General features: G+C 42.7%; 1 protein-coding gene across 1 annotated transcript in view; it reads right to left on the bottom strand.

Moving 5' to 3' along the window:
* Positions 1-12,879, bottom strand: part of STX18 (syntaxin 18) — a 197,491-nt gene that overhangs the window by 35,653 nt on the left and 148,959 nt on the right. The window lies entirely within an intron of this gene.

Raw genomic sequence — 12,879 nt, 5'->3', positions numbered from 1 at the left:
TTTCCAACCTCTCAAATGCTGCGGTCACGATTGACAGCGTCATCTAAGGTGTTAAACAGCAGTCAGACCCTCGGTGCCGTTATTTAGAGGGGCTTAGTCTGAGCATGAGCCATAGATACATTGGATATCACTTCTAGGTGAAGGGGGTTCACTGCACTGGGGTGCTGACGCCGTTGGCAAAGGTGAAATTAAAAGGATCAGACTACACATTGTTCGTTTGTAGTCTGTTACCATGGAGACGCATCAGCTTGCTTATGAGTTGTAAACACAAAAATGTTTTAAAGAAGACCTTTGGTGACAATGGAACATTTCCTACTTGACATATCCTGGAGCAAATTACTTATTTGAGAGGATCTTCTGCATCTATCAGTAAAATACCATTTACAGCATCTCCCTCCTGCCGCCTCTCGTAATAGCAGAGATGTTCAGCACCTTTTTTGGCTATACAGTAGTCAGCCATTGAAGTCTGGGTGGTGGAAAAAGCAATCAGCGGCGCCGACAGCAGCCGGCATTAATCCTTCAAAATCAATTTAGCACGTACAATTTGTCTACGGGAATAAAAGGGATATCCAAAAAAAGAGCAGATCTCTCATCTGGAAGGATTACTGGAAGTATATGAGCAAGATGTATCAGCTTTCGCTAAAACATATAATCTTTACATATTCACTCCTTACGCCAACCAGGCGTGACAAATCTTTGTTCTAGCCTTAGCCGTGCCAAGTATCACATCTTAAAACCCATCCATTTTTCTACGCTCGCCTCCTGATTTATGCACAGAAGTGTGAGATGCAACAAGTAAATTAGAAAAAAAAAAAGGTTTTAACCATTTATTTCTATCAGTAAAGAGAACTAATAAAGACACAGTATCCTCTTCTGAACATAGAAAATGCAGCATGACTTGGAATTCTGGAAATCACAGAATGGATAGAGATCTTAACGATATGAAAATGATGAAAAAATGGAAACAATTTTCAAAACAAAATAGAGTATGAGTCGCACACATGGAAATCCCCGGACATACAATCTTGGCTGCTATCAATGACTGTCTGAGGAACAAATCATCAAGATCCGCTGCTGGCAGCTTCCTTTACAATTGATGATTAATGATATCCCAGATCTCGTCAATGGGAGACAGGTCCGGGGACCATGGTAGCACATCTAAAAAACGCAAGGCACTAATAGTACCAGCAAGATGCAGCCTGATGCCATGGTGTTGAAATCCAGCTCTTGGACACCTTTGGAAAAATGGCCGTAGCACTGGTTAACTCACTGTTGACGAAACTGTTCACATAATGAAATTCCTTTAATCTGGCATTCCAACTAAGTGCCCCCTAATACACAGTGCAAGTAAGGCCGGAGTCACACTACCGTTGAATACGGGGAGTGCTACGTGAGGAAACATCGCATAGCACTCGGCCCAGTGTTAATCTATGGGGAAGCTCACATCACCGTTTATTTTTTCAAACGTATTCGACGTGCGTGTAAAATCACAGCATGCGATAGAAGAAAAGACGGCAATTAATTTGCCACGTACAGTAATATCAGAGAGTGACAGGATAGGATAGGATAGAATACATAGATATACAGTGAAGGAAATAAGTATTTGATCCCTTGCTGATTTTGTAAGTTTTCCCACTGACAAATAGTTAAGTAAATAAGGCAGCACACTGCAGCGCTAAAACATATAAACTTGAAAACACGAAATTTGAACTGCATTACTGCACTAGAAATATGAAAAATGAGAGCTTTTAGCGCATAAAAATGGCCAATTTTATGTGTACCTCGTAGCCTCTTTACGGCATCTCTCTTATACCAGGTCCTACGCTTGCCTTACCTCGCTGAGAATAAACGTCTCCATCTGAATGGGTACATGTGAAACCTCTTCCTAGACTAAAATTCTCTCTCTCTGTGGAGGGGTATTGGACCTGCTGTAATTAAAACACCTGAAAGCTAGGAGGCGGAGTGCACGATCAGAAGGCTAGAGAATACATTTCAAAAACCTGACCTGCACATCCAAACATAGACTCAGTTATTCTCAGCGAGGTAAGGCAAGCGTAGGACCTGGTATAAGAGAGATGCCGTAAAGGGGCTACCAGGTACACATAAAATTGGCCATTTTTATGCGCTAAAAGCTCTCATTTTTCATATTTCTAGTGCAGTAATGCAGTTCAAATTTCGTGTTTTCAAGTTTGCATGTTTTAGCGCTGCAGTGTGCTGCCTTATTTACTTAACTATATGCGAGTTGGCGACTCTAGGTTCAGCACCTGTTCACACTGTGTCTATGTTTGGATGTGCAGGTCACATTTTTGAAATGTATTCTCTAGCCTTCTGATCGTGCACTCCACCTCCTAGCCACAGGTGTTTTAATTGCAGCAGGTCCAATACCCCTCCACAGAGAGAGAGAATTTTAGTCTAAGAAGAGGTTTCACATGTACCCATTCAGATGGAGACGTTTATTCTCAGCGAGGAAGGCAAGTGTAGGACCTGGTATAAGAGAGATGCCGTAAAGAGGCTACCAGGTACACATAAAATTGGCCATTTTTATGCGCTAAAAGCTCTCATTTTTCATATTTCTAGTGCAGTAATGCAGTTCAAATTTCGTGTTTTCAAGTTTGCATGTTTTAGCGCTGCAGTGTGCTGCCTTATTTACTTAACTATATACGAGTTGGCGACTCTGGGTTCAGCACCTGTTCACACTTAGTCTATGTTTGGATGTGCAGGTCAGGTTTTTGAAATGTGTTCCCACTGACAAAGACATGAACAGTCTATAATTTTAAGGGTAGGTTAATTTTAACATTGAGAGATAGAACATCAAAAATAAAATCCAGAAAATTACATTGTATAAATTATATACATTTCAATTTTGCAGTGAGAAATATGTATTTGATCCCCTACCAACCATTAAGAGTTCTGGCTCCTACAGACCAGATAGACGCTTGTAATAATCTCGGTACCTGTATTAAAGACAGCTGTCTTACACAGTCACCTTTATAAAAGACTCCTGACCACAGACTCAATCAGTCAGACTCTAACCTCTACAACATGGGCAAGACCAAAGAGCTTCATAAGGATGTCAGGGACAAGATCATAGACCTGCACAAAGCTGGAATGGGCTACAAAAACATAAGTAAGACACTGGGTGAGAAGGAGACAACTGTTGGTACAATAGTAAGAAAATGGAAGAAATACAAAATGACTCTCAATCGACATCGATCTGGGGAACTTGTTAAGGATCTCAAGGCAGCTGGGATCACAGTCACCAAGAAAACCATTGGTAACACATTACACCGTAAAGGTTTAAAATCCTGCAGTGCCCACAAGGTCCCACAGCTCAAGAAGGCACATGTGCCTGGTCTGAAGTTTGCCAATGAACACCTGGATGGTTCTGTGAGTGATTGGGAGAAGGTGAGATGAGACAAAAATTGAGGTCTTTGGCATTAACTCAACTTGTGTTTGGAGGAGGAGAAATGCTGCCTATGACCCAAAGAACACCGTCCCCACTGTCAAGCATGGAGGGGGAAACAATGTTTTGGGGGTGTTTCTCTGCTAAGGGCACATGACCGCATCAATGGGAGAATGGACGGAGCCTTGTATCGTAAAATCCTGAGTGACAACCTCCTTCCTCCGCCAGGAAATTAAAAATGGGTCACGGCAACAAAGGAGAGGCTCAAAAAGAAGCACATTAAGGTCATGGAGTGGCTTAGCCAGTCTCCAGACCTTAATCCCATAGAAAACTTATGGAGGGAGTTGAAGCTCCGAGTTCACAAGCGACAGCCTCAAAATATTAATGATTTTTAGAGATGATCTGCAAAGAGGAGTGGACCAGAATTCATCCTGACATATACATAAAGCTAATCATCAACTACAAAAATAAGTCTGACTGCTGTGCCTGCCAACAAGGGTTTTACCCTCTTTGTGGGGTGTGTCAGTGACTGCCTTCTGGACATCTGTCAAGTCAGCAGTCTTCCCCATGATTGTGGAGCTACTGAAACAGACTAAGGGACCCTTTAAAACGCTTAGGAAGCCTTTGTAGGTGTTTTTTTGTTAATTTTTCTAATTTACTGAGATAATGACTTTTGGGTTTTCATTGGCTGTAAGCCATAATCATCAACATTAACAGAAATAAACACATGAAATAGATCACTCTGTCTGTAATGACTATACAATATAAGAGCTTCACTTTTTGTATTGAAGAACAAATAAATTAACTTTTTGAGGATATTCTAATTTTGTCAAAAGAACTTGCATATAATGTTGCACATTATATTTTTCTTCATGGTGCAGACAAACCTATCAATGTTGGTCTTGTAAACTAGGGTGTCTGTTCTCATGGGGTGCACTAATGTAGTGCTGGGCAGCCCGTGCAATCTAATAGTAAGTGCATCACTAATAGGCTGTAAGCCAGACACTGTGCACCACCTGTGTGTGACCAGCGCCCTATACAAGCCTTTTTTGTGAGAAGTTTTGATACTAAGCATTCTCCCCCTCCATGACTTGGTAGGCTGTGAGTGGTTGTCTCATCAGTATTTTGCACCTGTGTTGCCGCCATCTTTATTACATGGGATGGCTGCATCCTGTTTCTGTGACTTGGGCAAGTAAACACTGTTGCCCTTTTTTGTTTACAGAGTTAATTGTTGGATTTTTCGGGGAATTTTGATTCCTCCTTCTGTGGCTTTGCATTAAATCTATATTTGTAGACCTCCATTACGGGCCAATGGAAGCAATATTACACACGTGCGGTCAGCTCCCCCTAGTGGTGGCCGCATCTTTGGCCATTTTCTACGTCTGCTGGGAGTCTTGGATATCGGCCTTATTTTTTTAGCAAACTCCTGGTCAATGAATGAAAGAATGATTTATTCCAAAAAGAAGAATTCTTCTATTGTGTAGTGTCAGAGTGTGATGAATTATTGTATTATTATTATCCGGATACATCTACAGAGTCTACAGGTATATGGCAGCAATATTCTCCAAGTGTTAATGCTTCTGGGCATAATGGCCGCCATCAGTCACTGATATAATGGTGGCCATTTCCTGGTGTCACTTTTTCGACATCAAAGTAAACAGGAATGGCGAGATAGAATATTTTCTTTGACAGAAGTAAAGTAAGAAGGCTCATATCTGTCTGTATGTGACATCTGTATTCATTATTTGTACAGGGAGGAGAGGAGCAGTCATTGTCTGATCACACGCGGGGACATATAGCGCCCCATTATGGAGAGGGGTTTCACATTGCTGCTTGCTATGCCCACTACGAGGAAGCGTTGTTCATAGAATACTTTTTCGGATATATATATGTATATATATATATATATATGTATATATATATCTATACACACGCACACACACACTTTATATATACTTAGATTTATTTATATTTCAATTAAGGGACTTTATTCTTGATGTGTGTTCTTTTAATACAATATCACTAGGTGTTGGCAATGGGGGCATCTTATAGATGCCTCTCCATTACTAACCTCTGGGCTTGCGGTCACCTGACAATACAAAGGTGACATCAAACGCTGTCCCAAACGATCACCCCACTTGCCACCAGACCAGGGCAAGTGGGAAGAATGAGGCTAAGTGACAGATTTAGCTTATCTTATGGATGCACATTTTCTAGGCCGGCTGAGAGCTGATGTTTTTAGTCTGGGAGGGGGCCAATATCCATTCCTCCTTCCTAGCCTATTAATATCAGCCCTCAGCTTTCTGCCTAGCCTTTGCTGGTTATTAATTGAATGTCTTTCTTGGGGTTCCCCCATTTTAATAACCAGGAAAGGCTAAGTATTCAGCTGTGAGCGGATATTAAATAGCCTGGGAAGCTCCATGGGTATTACCCCCTTTTCAGGCTATAAATATTTGCCTCCAGCTGTCCGCTTTCGCTCTGCTGGTTAATAAAATGTCAGGGGACCCCACACCATTTTTTTTTTTCAGAAAATAATTTATTATGTAAAAAAAAAAATACATGTACAGTGAGCTACTCAAGCAGTGTACTAATTAAATAAGTGACTGACAAATTTATATCTATTCTATCTATTCAATTCTAACCTGTCACCCTGTGATTTTACTCTACACGGCAGATGAATTGCCTTTTTTTCAAAGGACCCGGGTGTGTAAAGATTGAATGGCACGCACATGCTGAGATTTTTTTTTCTCATCCCAATCTGAGGCTGAGAAAAAAAAAACCCTGATTAAATCCGAGTGTAAAACCGGCCCCACACAGGGTAGAAGTCGGCCGGGCGTTAGTTCAGCAGACCGCTATATCTCCCGACTACCCCATCCATGTAAGTGATCGGCACGGCTGAGCGTTCAGGTATGTTTTCGACCAGGTGAAGACAAAGTTGTTGCTAAACATCTCTGATGAGGGATTGTCTCCCCTGAAAGCAAAAGGATCGTGTATCGAAACTCCAACAGTCTGATATCATCTGTCGAGGTAGAGTCAGGAGACCAACCACATACGATTCAGATGGTCAGTCCCACGGAAATTGGCAGATTCAGATGACTTTCAGCTTACGTATATGGGGTGCTTGAGGACTCGCATCAGTTCAACTCTCCTCCTGCTCCAAAAACCTGAAGCCCCCAGCTGCTGAGCGTCATAACAGGCCGCCGTGTACATATGACCTTTGTTAGATTTGTGCATATGTATCAGAATATATTTTTGCCTATCTCCTAACTTGGGCCCCACTATGCTGCTGTGCAGCCGTAAGTGGGGTCTTTGCACTGAATCTCTTTTCCGTTTGTCCAGCACCTCTGTGGACTCAGAGCCCGTGACTTTCTTGCCGTTAGAGCCCATTCATTTCCACGCTTTGACCTTGAAGCCAACTGCAGAGGACAAAGAAGCAGACAAAAGGATAATTCACCGACTTAACATGACATTAATAATCGTGCAGCATTCACCATCATTGTGACATAAACCAACAGCCCGTACAGGAGAAGCATAATAATGGCTTTTCTAAGGCAGACTGTGCTGCGGGGAGATAATCTGGATATTGAATTATTAACTCTATATTATTCTGTGCTGCAGATCACGGTCAGAGGAGAAACGCTCCAACACGGAGATATATCGCAAATTCTGGATTGCCCGAGTGGCCATAAAACAAGAAAGGGAAATGGGAGAGATTTAAGGGATTGTTCCAGTTCATCCACCGGGACATATGTAAGTCATAGTAGCACGACCCAGATCTGCCAACATCGGCATTCATTCTGGTGTAAAAGATATGCCTATATGATGCATGGATGGAAACCAATTTAAGGAAGTGTCACTTACCATAAAGCTATTTTTTTTTTAATCCTGTGTAAATGCCGCTATTCTCCTGAATCCGGCGTGGTTTCGCTTTTGTTCCTGCGCCTTACCGTTCCTGAGATATGGCCCCCCCCTCTTCAGTGTCTCTAAATTTAGTCTTGTTAGTTAAATGGGTGCGGTCATCAGCTTTTGTGTAGCTTCTAAATACGGACCACACCCCCTTGGTGAAAGGACTAGATTTAAATACAGTGACAACGGGGCCATATCTCAGGAACAGAGAGGCGCAGGAACAAAAGAAAAATAGGACCAAATTTGGACAGAATAGCGGCGTTTACACAAAGTAAAAAAATGTACATATCTATGGCAAGTCCTACGATAGAAACAAATTGAACATATACCCTGCTGTAAGTAAGCAAAAAGCAATAGTGAATATAAATAACGTCGGACGCTTAGTAAACAGCACTTTTGACCAAAAAAGGTGTAAAAGTCATCCCACTAGCGTCAAGGTGACCAAATCGGGACGGTCCTAACTTCTAGTATTAAAACCTTACCATGTGTCAGTCAATGTGAATAAGGGCCAAATAGGACCGAGGCCCCTGACTAATGGACGGCCACACTTCTGTGCAAGAACCTAAAGCAAAACCGAAAGAAATGAACTGGAATATAAGTTGGTATACATGCAACTTGTACGACCATCTTCCCAAGGGCCACTAAATACACAAAAACTAAGGTAGAGACAACATGATTTGGTCACCTTGGCGCTGGTGGGATGGTGTTTAGGCTTTTTTTTTGGTCATAAGCGGTGTTTACGAAGTACCCCATGTTATTTATAAGCACTATTGCTTTATACTTTCTTACAGCAGGGTATATGTTCATTTTTTTTTCTGTCTTAGGTTCCGTCTATTTAATGGCCAGTGTGAACACGCTCCTACACGTTGCATGCATACCAACTTATACTTCAGTTCTTTTCTTTTGGTTTTATATTGATGGCGAATGACAGGTCATCTTTCAATATCACATAATATATTTTCCCTGCAGCTTCTGTTCACGGTTGGCCTGGATTGTACTCAATTTGTACCTTTCCGCATCATAAAAATAGAGTAAAGCCTTTGTTATGTCGCTCCTATAGTATAAGAAGTAGGCAGGTGACGTAAGCAGGTGACTAGCAGCCACTTGGCTCCCATCATTAGAAAATTTAAATGGAGTCTGACGTGACTGTCGACACCAAAGGACAGGCGCTTGATGGACCCTTTACATAGCCAAATGGGTCCGTGCACCTTCCCATCTACTTGTTTTCCCATCATCTCCAACCTCCTCTTCCTTGATTGACAAGGAGCCACATGGGGGTGGAGGTCAATGGAAAACAAGTAGTTGTGAAGGTGAACAGAACGGTCATTTGCATCAAGGGTGCCGGGTGGAACAGTCATTTTGTGCCGACAGACTCCCTTTAATGTCGGTGTTCGGATAAGCATGCTTATGATGTGATCATTTGTGTTAGGCTCTGGCAGGAGAACACTTTGGCCGACCATCACCCCTATATATATTTTGCCAAATTTCCACTCCAATTATATCCACAGCTGCATTCATAATTCTGCTTGGACGTCATAAGAGCAGAGCTATGTGATGTCTATCATCTTGGCGGCAATCAGTCCTGGATGTTTGATCCCAGTCTACAGAACTGGAAAATTTCATGGCAGCCTGTAGATGGGGGTCTATTAGTATTTTACCGGCTGCTATACAACGGCATCACTAGTCTGTAGCTGACAGATGAAAAGCGTCTCCTGGGTTCCTGATATGGAGCATACAGTATATGGCTAGTATATGACAATGGATACACATAAATCAGCCACAAATTAAGCCTGATGACAGGTGAAGCGAATAATGAACACCTCGTGCCAATGGCACCTGTCCGGGCTGGGAAATAATAAGCAGCAAGTGAACCGCCAAGTCTTAACGTTAATAAGTGAAAAGCAGAAGAAATGGGTATGGGTCAGAGACAGTTTGGGCAAAATATGATGACTTGAGGACTGGGCAGATCTTGTGGGGTGTTCCCAAGTGCACAGTGGTTATTATCTACCAAAAATGGTCCAATGAAGCACAACCGGTGTACCCGCAACAGGGTCATAGGTGCCCAAGGCTCATGGATGGTCATGGACGTCAGCCTTTCCAGTCTGATCCTGGAGCAGAAGGTCTCTATGGTAAATTATTTATGTTTTGGGTCACTGGACAGGACATCAGCCATGCCACCAGGATGAATATATTACTATGAAAGATAGAAATTGACACTCAGCTCCCAGACCGGCGCTAGTCTTTCGTAGTCAGAGTGCTGCATCCCTCGCTTAGGCCAACATCAAGCAGAGCCTTCACTTGAGCGCTACAGCCCATCAGTGATTCTTCTGCTGGGGTCAAACAGACTCAATGCTGCAACCAGTGATTTTTTTTTCCTAGTTCGGACAAAGTATGACCACTGCAGCTCAATAGAGGAAGCTGATTAATTGCAGTGCTCACGTGATGCACATTAATAACGGGTTTTTGAGTAATGGACATTGACAACCCATTAATGTTTGTCTATCACAAGGCCCATCAAAAGCGTCCACGACCAATAAACACTCCAAACAGAAAAGAAAATCACGAGGGCCCCAGGACCAGTGGCCGCCTTTCACCAAAGCTTAGGTTGACTAGTATGTGCTCGGATGTCTGCCCGGGCTCAATGTTCTTAAAGTGGCTTGCTAATGGGTGCGAGTTAGAGGTTGTAGAGGAACCTAAAGCTGGTCATCCACATGAGAACTGTTCCGCTAACAGCTGTCTCTTCAGAATGTCCCGTACACATGACAACTCGGCGTGGACAATCGTCCATGCGTTATCAACGAGAGAGATGAAAAAGCTGCTGCTAAACATCCCTGGCAGTGGCTTTTGTCCCCAAAACACAAGAAGGATCAGATGCTGAAACTCCAACTCGAAGATCCTTCTCTACACTGACATCATCTGTTGTGGGAGAGCAGAGATGCCTCCATTTAATAGGGGCCGGTCCTGCCATAATCAGCAGGTTCAGACGATTTTCATCTAACGTGTCTTCCAGTTACAGGGAGATGGCGAGCCACACGGCAGGGGGGCCCCTTTAGTAGGTAATTTTTTTTTTTTGTTTTAGGAGGGCAATGCTGCATTTTGTCACCCCCGCCCCCAACACAAAAGTCACAAATCCAGCGACAGGAATAAATCAAGGAAGTAAATAATTAACCACAAACCTGCCTGGCGTCCCAATAACTAATAATAACGTCTATTACCGGAAACCCATTTATAATACATATGAAATAGAAATTTTTACTCGTTGGTGACTTGGTGTAGATCTCCACTTGCCATCTCTCGGGAAGTTTCACATAAGCCCAGTAACAGCAACAAACGCCATTCGCGCAGATTAAAATCCCGACTTTTCTTCTTTTCTCCATATTAAAGCTGGAGATAGACATCTCCCCTGACGTATTGTCTGTGATCCAGCTTCACACATTACAAAGAACAATTAATTGGTCTACTGCGCAGCAAACGCTTTCTGCCGTCGGTGCTGAGTTTTACAAACCCTCTTTGTATTGTCTTTTAACAATAGATGGGGAAAAAAGAATAATAAAAAGATCTGTGCAACTTTAAAAAGATACAAATTAGTTTTTGGGAAGGATGTGGTGGGGAGAGAGAGCCAATGCTTAAAGGAAACCTGCCAAAAATTTACGGTAATTAAAGCAAAAAAAAAAATCAGACGTTGTCTGTTTTTTAAGCAGGGCTGTGGAGTCATGGTGGTGGAGTCGGAGCCCATTTTGGTGGAGTCGGAGTCATGGAAATTGAGGAGTCAGAGGTTTGGCTTTACCTACTCCACAGCCCTGGCAGGGCTGTGGAGTCATGGTGGTGGAGTCGGAGCCCATTTTGGTGGAGTCGGAGTCATGGAAATTGAGGAGTCGGAGGTTTGGCTTACCGACTCCACAGCCCTGTTTTTAAGTTCGGCTTTGCTCCCATCGCGATCAGAGCATATGTTTGGAGGTCAAGTATACACCAAATCTGAGGGGAGGCCAAAAGAGAGTCCATTGGGTGGGTATTAGAGATCCGAGCATGCTCGGGTGCTAACAGAGTGTCTTCGGCGTACTCGAATAATATGTTTGAGTCTCGGCAGCTGCATGTCTGGCGGCTTTTTGACAGTCGCAACACATACAGGGATCGAATAACAAGCAGCCACGAGACATGCAGCTGCGGGGACTCGAACATCTTATCCGAGCACGCTCGCTCATCACTAGCGCGTATATAAGTATACCTTCTTCAGGTTTGGAATAACTAAGTGGTTATTGTATATAAAAGGTATACAGCAATGTCAGTCGCCATAAACAGTGGGACTATATCACAGTCTTCTGATGGAGGTATATACTATTTCAGGAAATGCGTGTAAATGTCAAGGTTTAATGTATATATTCTTTAGTAAACAAAGGGTCGATCTTGTGCCAAATATTGGAAAAAGCAGGCTTAACCAACGCGTTTCGGATGACCATCATTCATCATGACTAATCCTGCTTTTCTATTCCAGCTAGTTTCTTGTGTCTCTGGAGTTTTCTAAGAAAAAGAAGAGAGGGCTTTGGTGCTGGATCAGGCCTTTGGTTCCTCCAGTATTTATTTCTCAGACCTTCTGATCCGTGACACCGGTATAGGTGAGCTGCATAAACCCCTTGGTTATATATTCTTTACTAGGCTCTGTGGGATGCGGTAGCACAGAACGTAACGCTATCCCTTACCTTTTTTTTTTTTACTTTGTGGTACACTGAAATAGTGGGTCAGACGGAGCACCATTTTGACCTCCATCTGCCAATGGAGACCTATGGACACTTTTGGAGCAGCATTGGGATCGTTCCTGCTGGCTCACGCGCTAAACAAGTGGTGTGAACATGGTTTAAATTGGTTGGAACAAAAAAAAGCTGTTGGGTATGAGACGGGCAAATAGCATATTCTTAAAGGGGTTGTCCAATACTCGAACAACTTCAGAATCCCTCTGGTGCCGGCTCCGTTCCAGCATTGGCTCTTCCCGTTATCCCATGACATTATGTCACACGATCCCCGGGGCAAATCAGCGTTGTCTTCACTATCCCCTCATACAGACATAATTGACACAAGGAGGAAGCGAACGCTGCGGCTGATCTCCCACTTCCTCGAGATGTTTTGATTTGTCCAAAGGAGCAGCGAGTGAAGCCAGCACTGATTGGCCACAGGGATTGTGTAACGTAATGTCAAGTGATCACAGGGAGAGCCAGTGCCATAGGGATATCATTATGCAATCATTCAATATTAAAATGTAAAAAGTTTTGAGACTTATGGTATCACATGAACAAACATGGTCACGAGGATATTGACAGCCAAAATACAGGCTGATATAAACAATTATATAGTGAATATTAGTATAAAGAGGAAGCTAAATAGTTCAAATGAAGGCACTAGGAGAAAACGCTGGGATTTGTGGTACCACAAACAACAAACATGGAGGCGAAAATATAAATGGATAATGGTAAAATAATATATTTTAATATATTATAATAAATATTTTGTGTTGTGATTTTCGCTGACTTTTTGGGCACTAAACTTGTGAAAATGGCACATTAATTTTGGACAAATTC

Source organism: Ranitomeya imitator, chromosome 1 (genome assembly GCF_032444005.1).
Source record: "Ranitomeya imitator isolate aRanImi1 chromosome 1, aRanImi1.pri, whole genome shotgun sequence".
NCBI lineage: Eukaryota > Metazoa > Chordata > Amphibia > Anura > Dendrobatidae > Ranitomeya > Ranitomeya imitator.
This window is presented reverse-complemented; position numbering and strand designations above follow the sequence as displayed.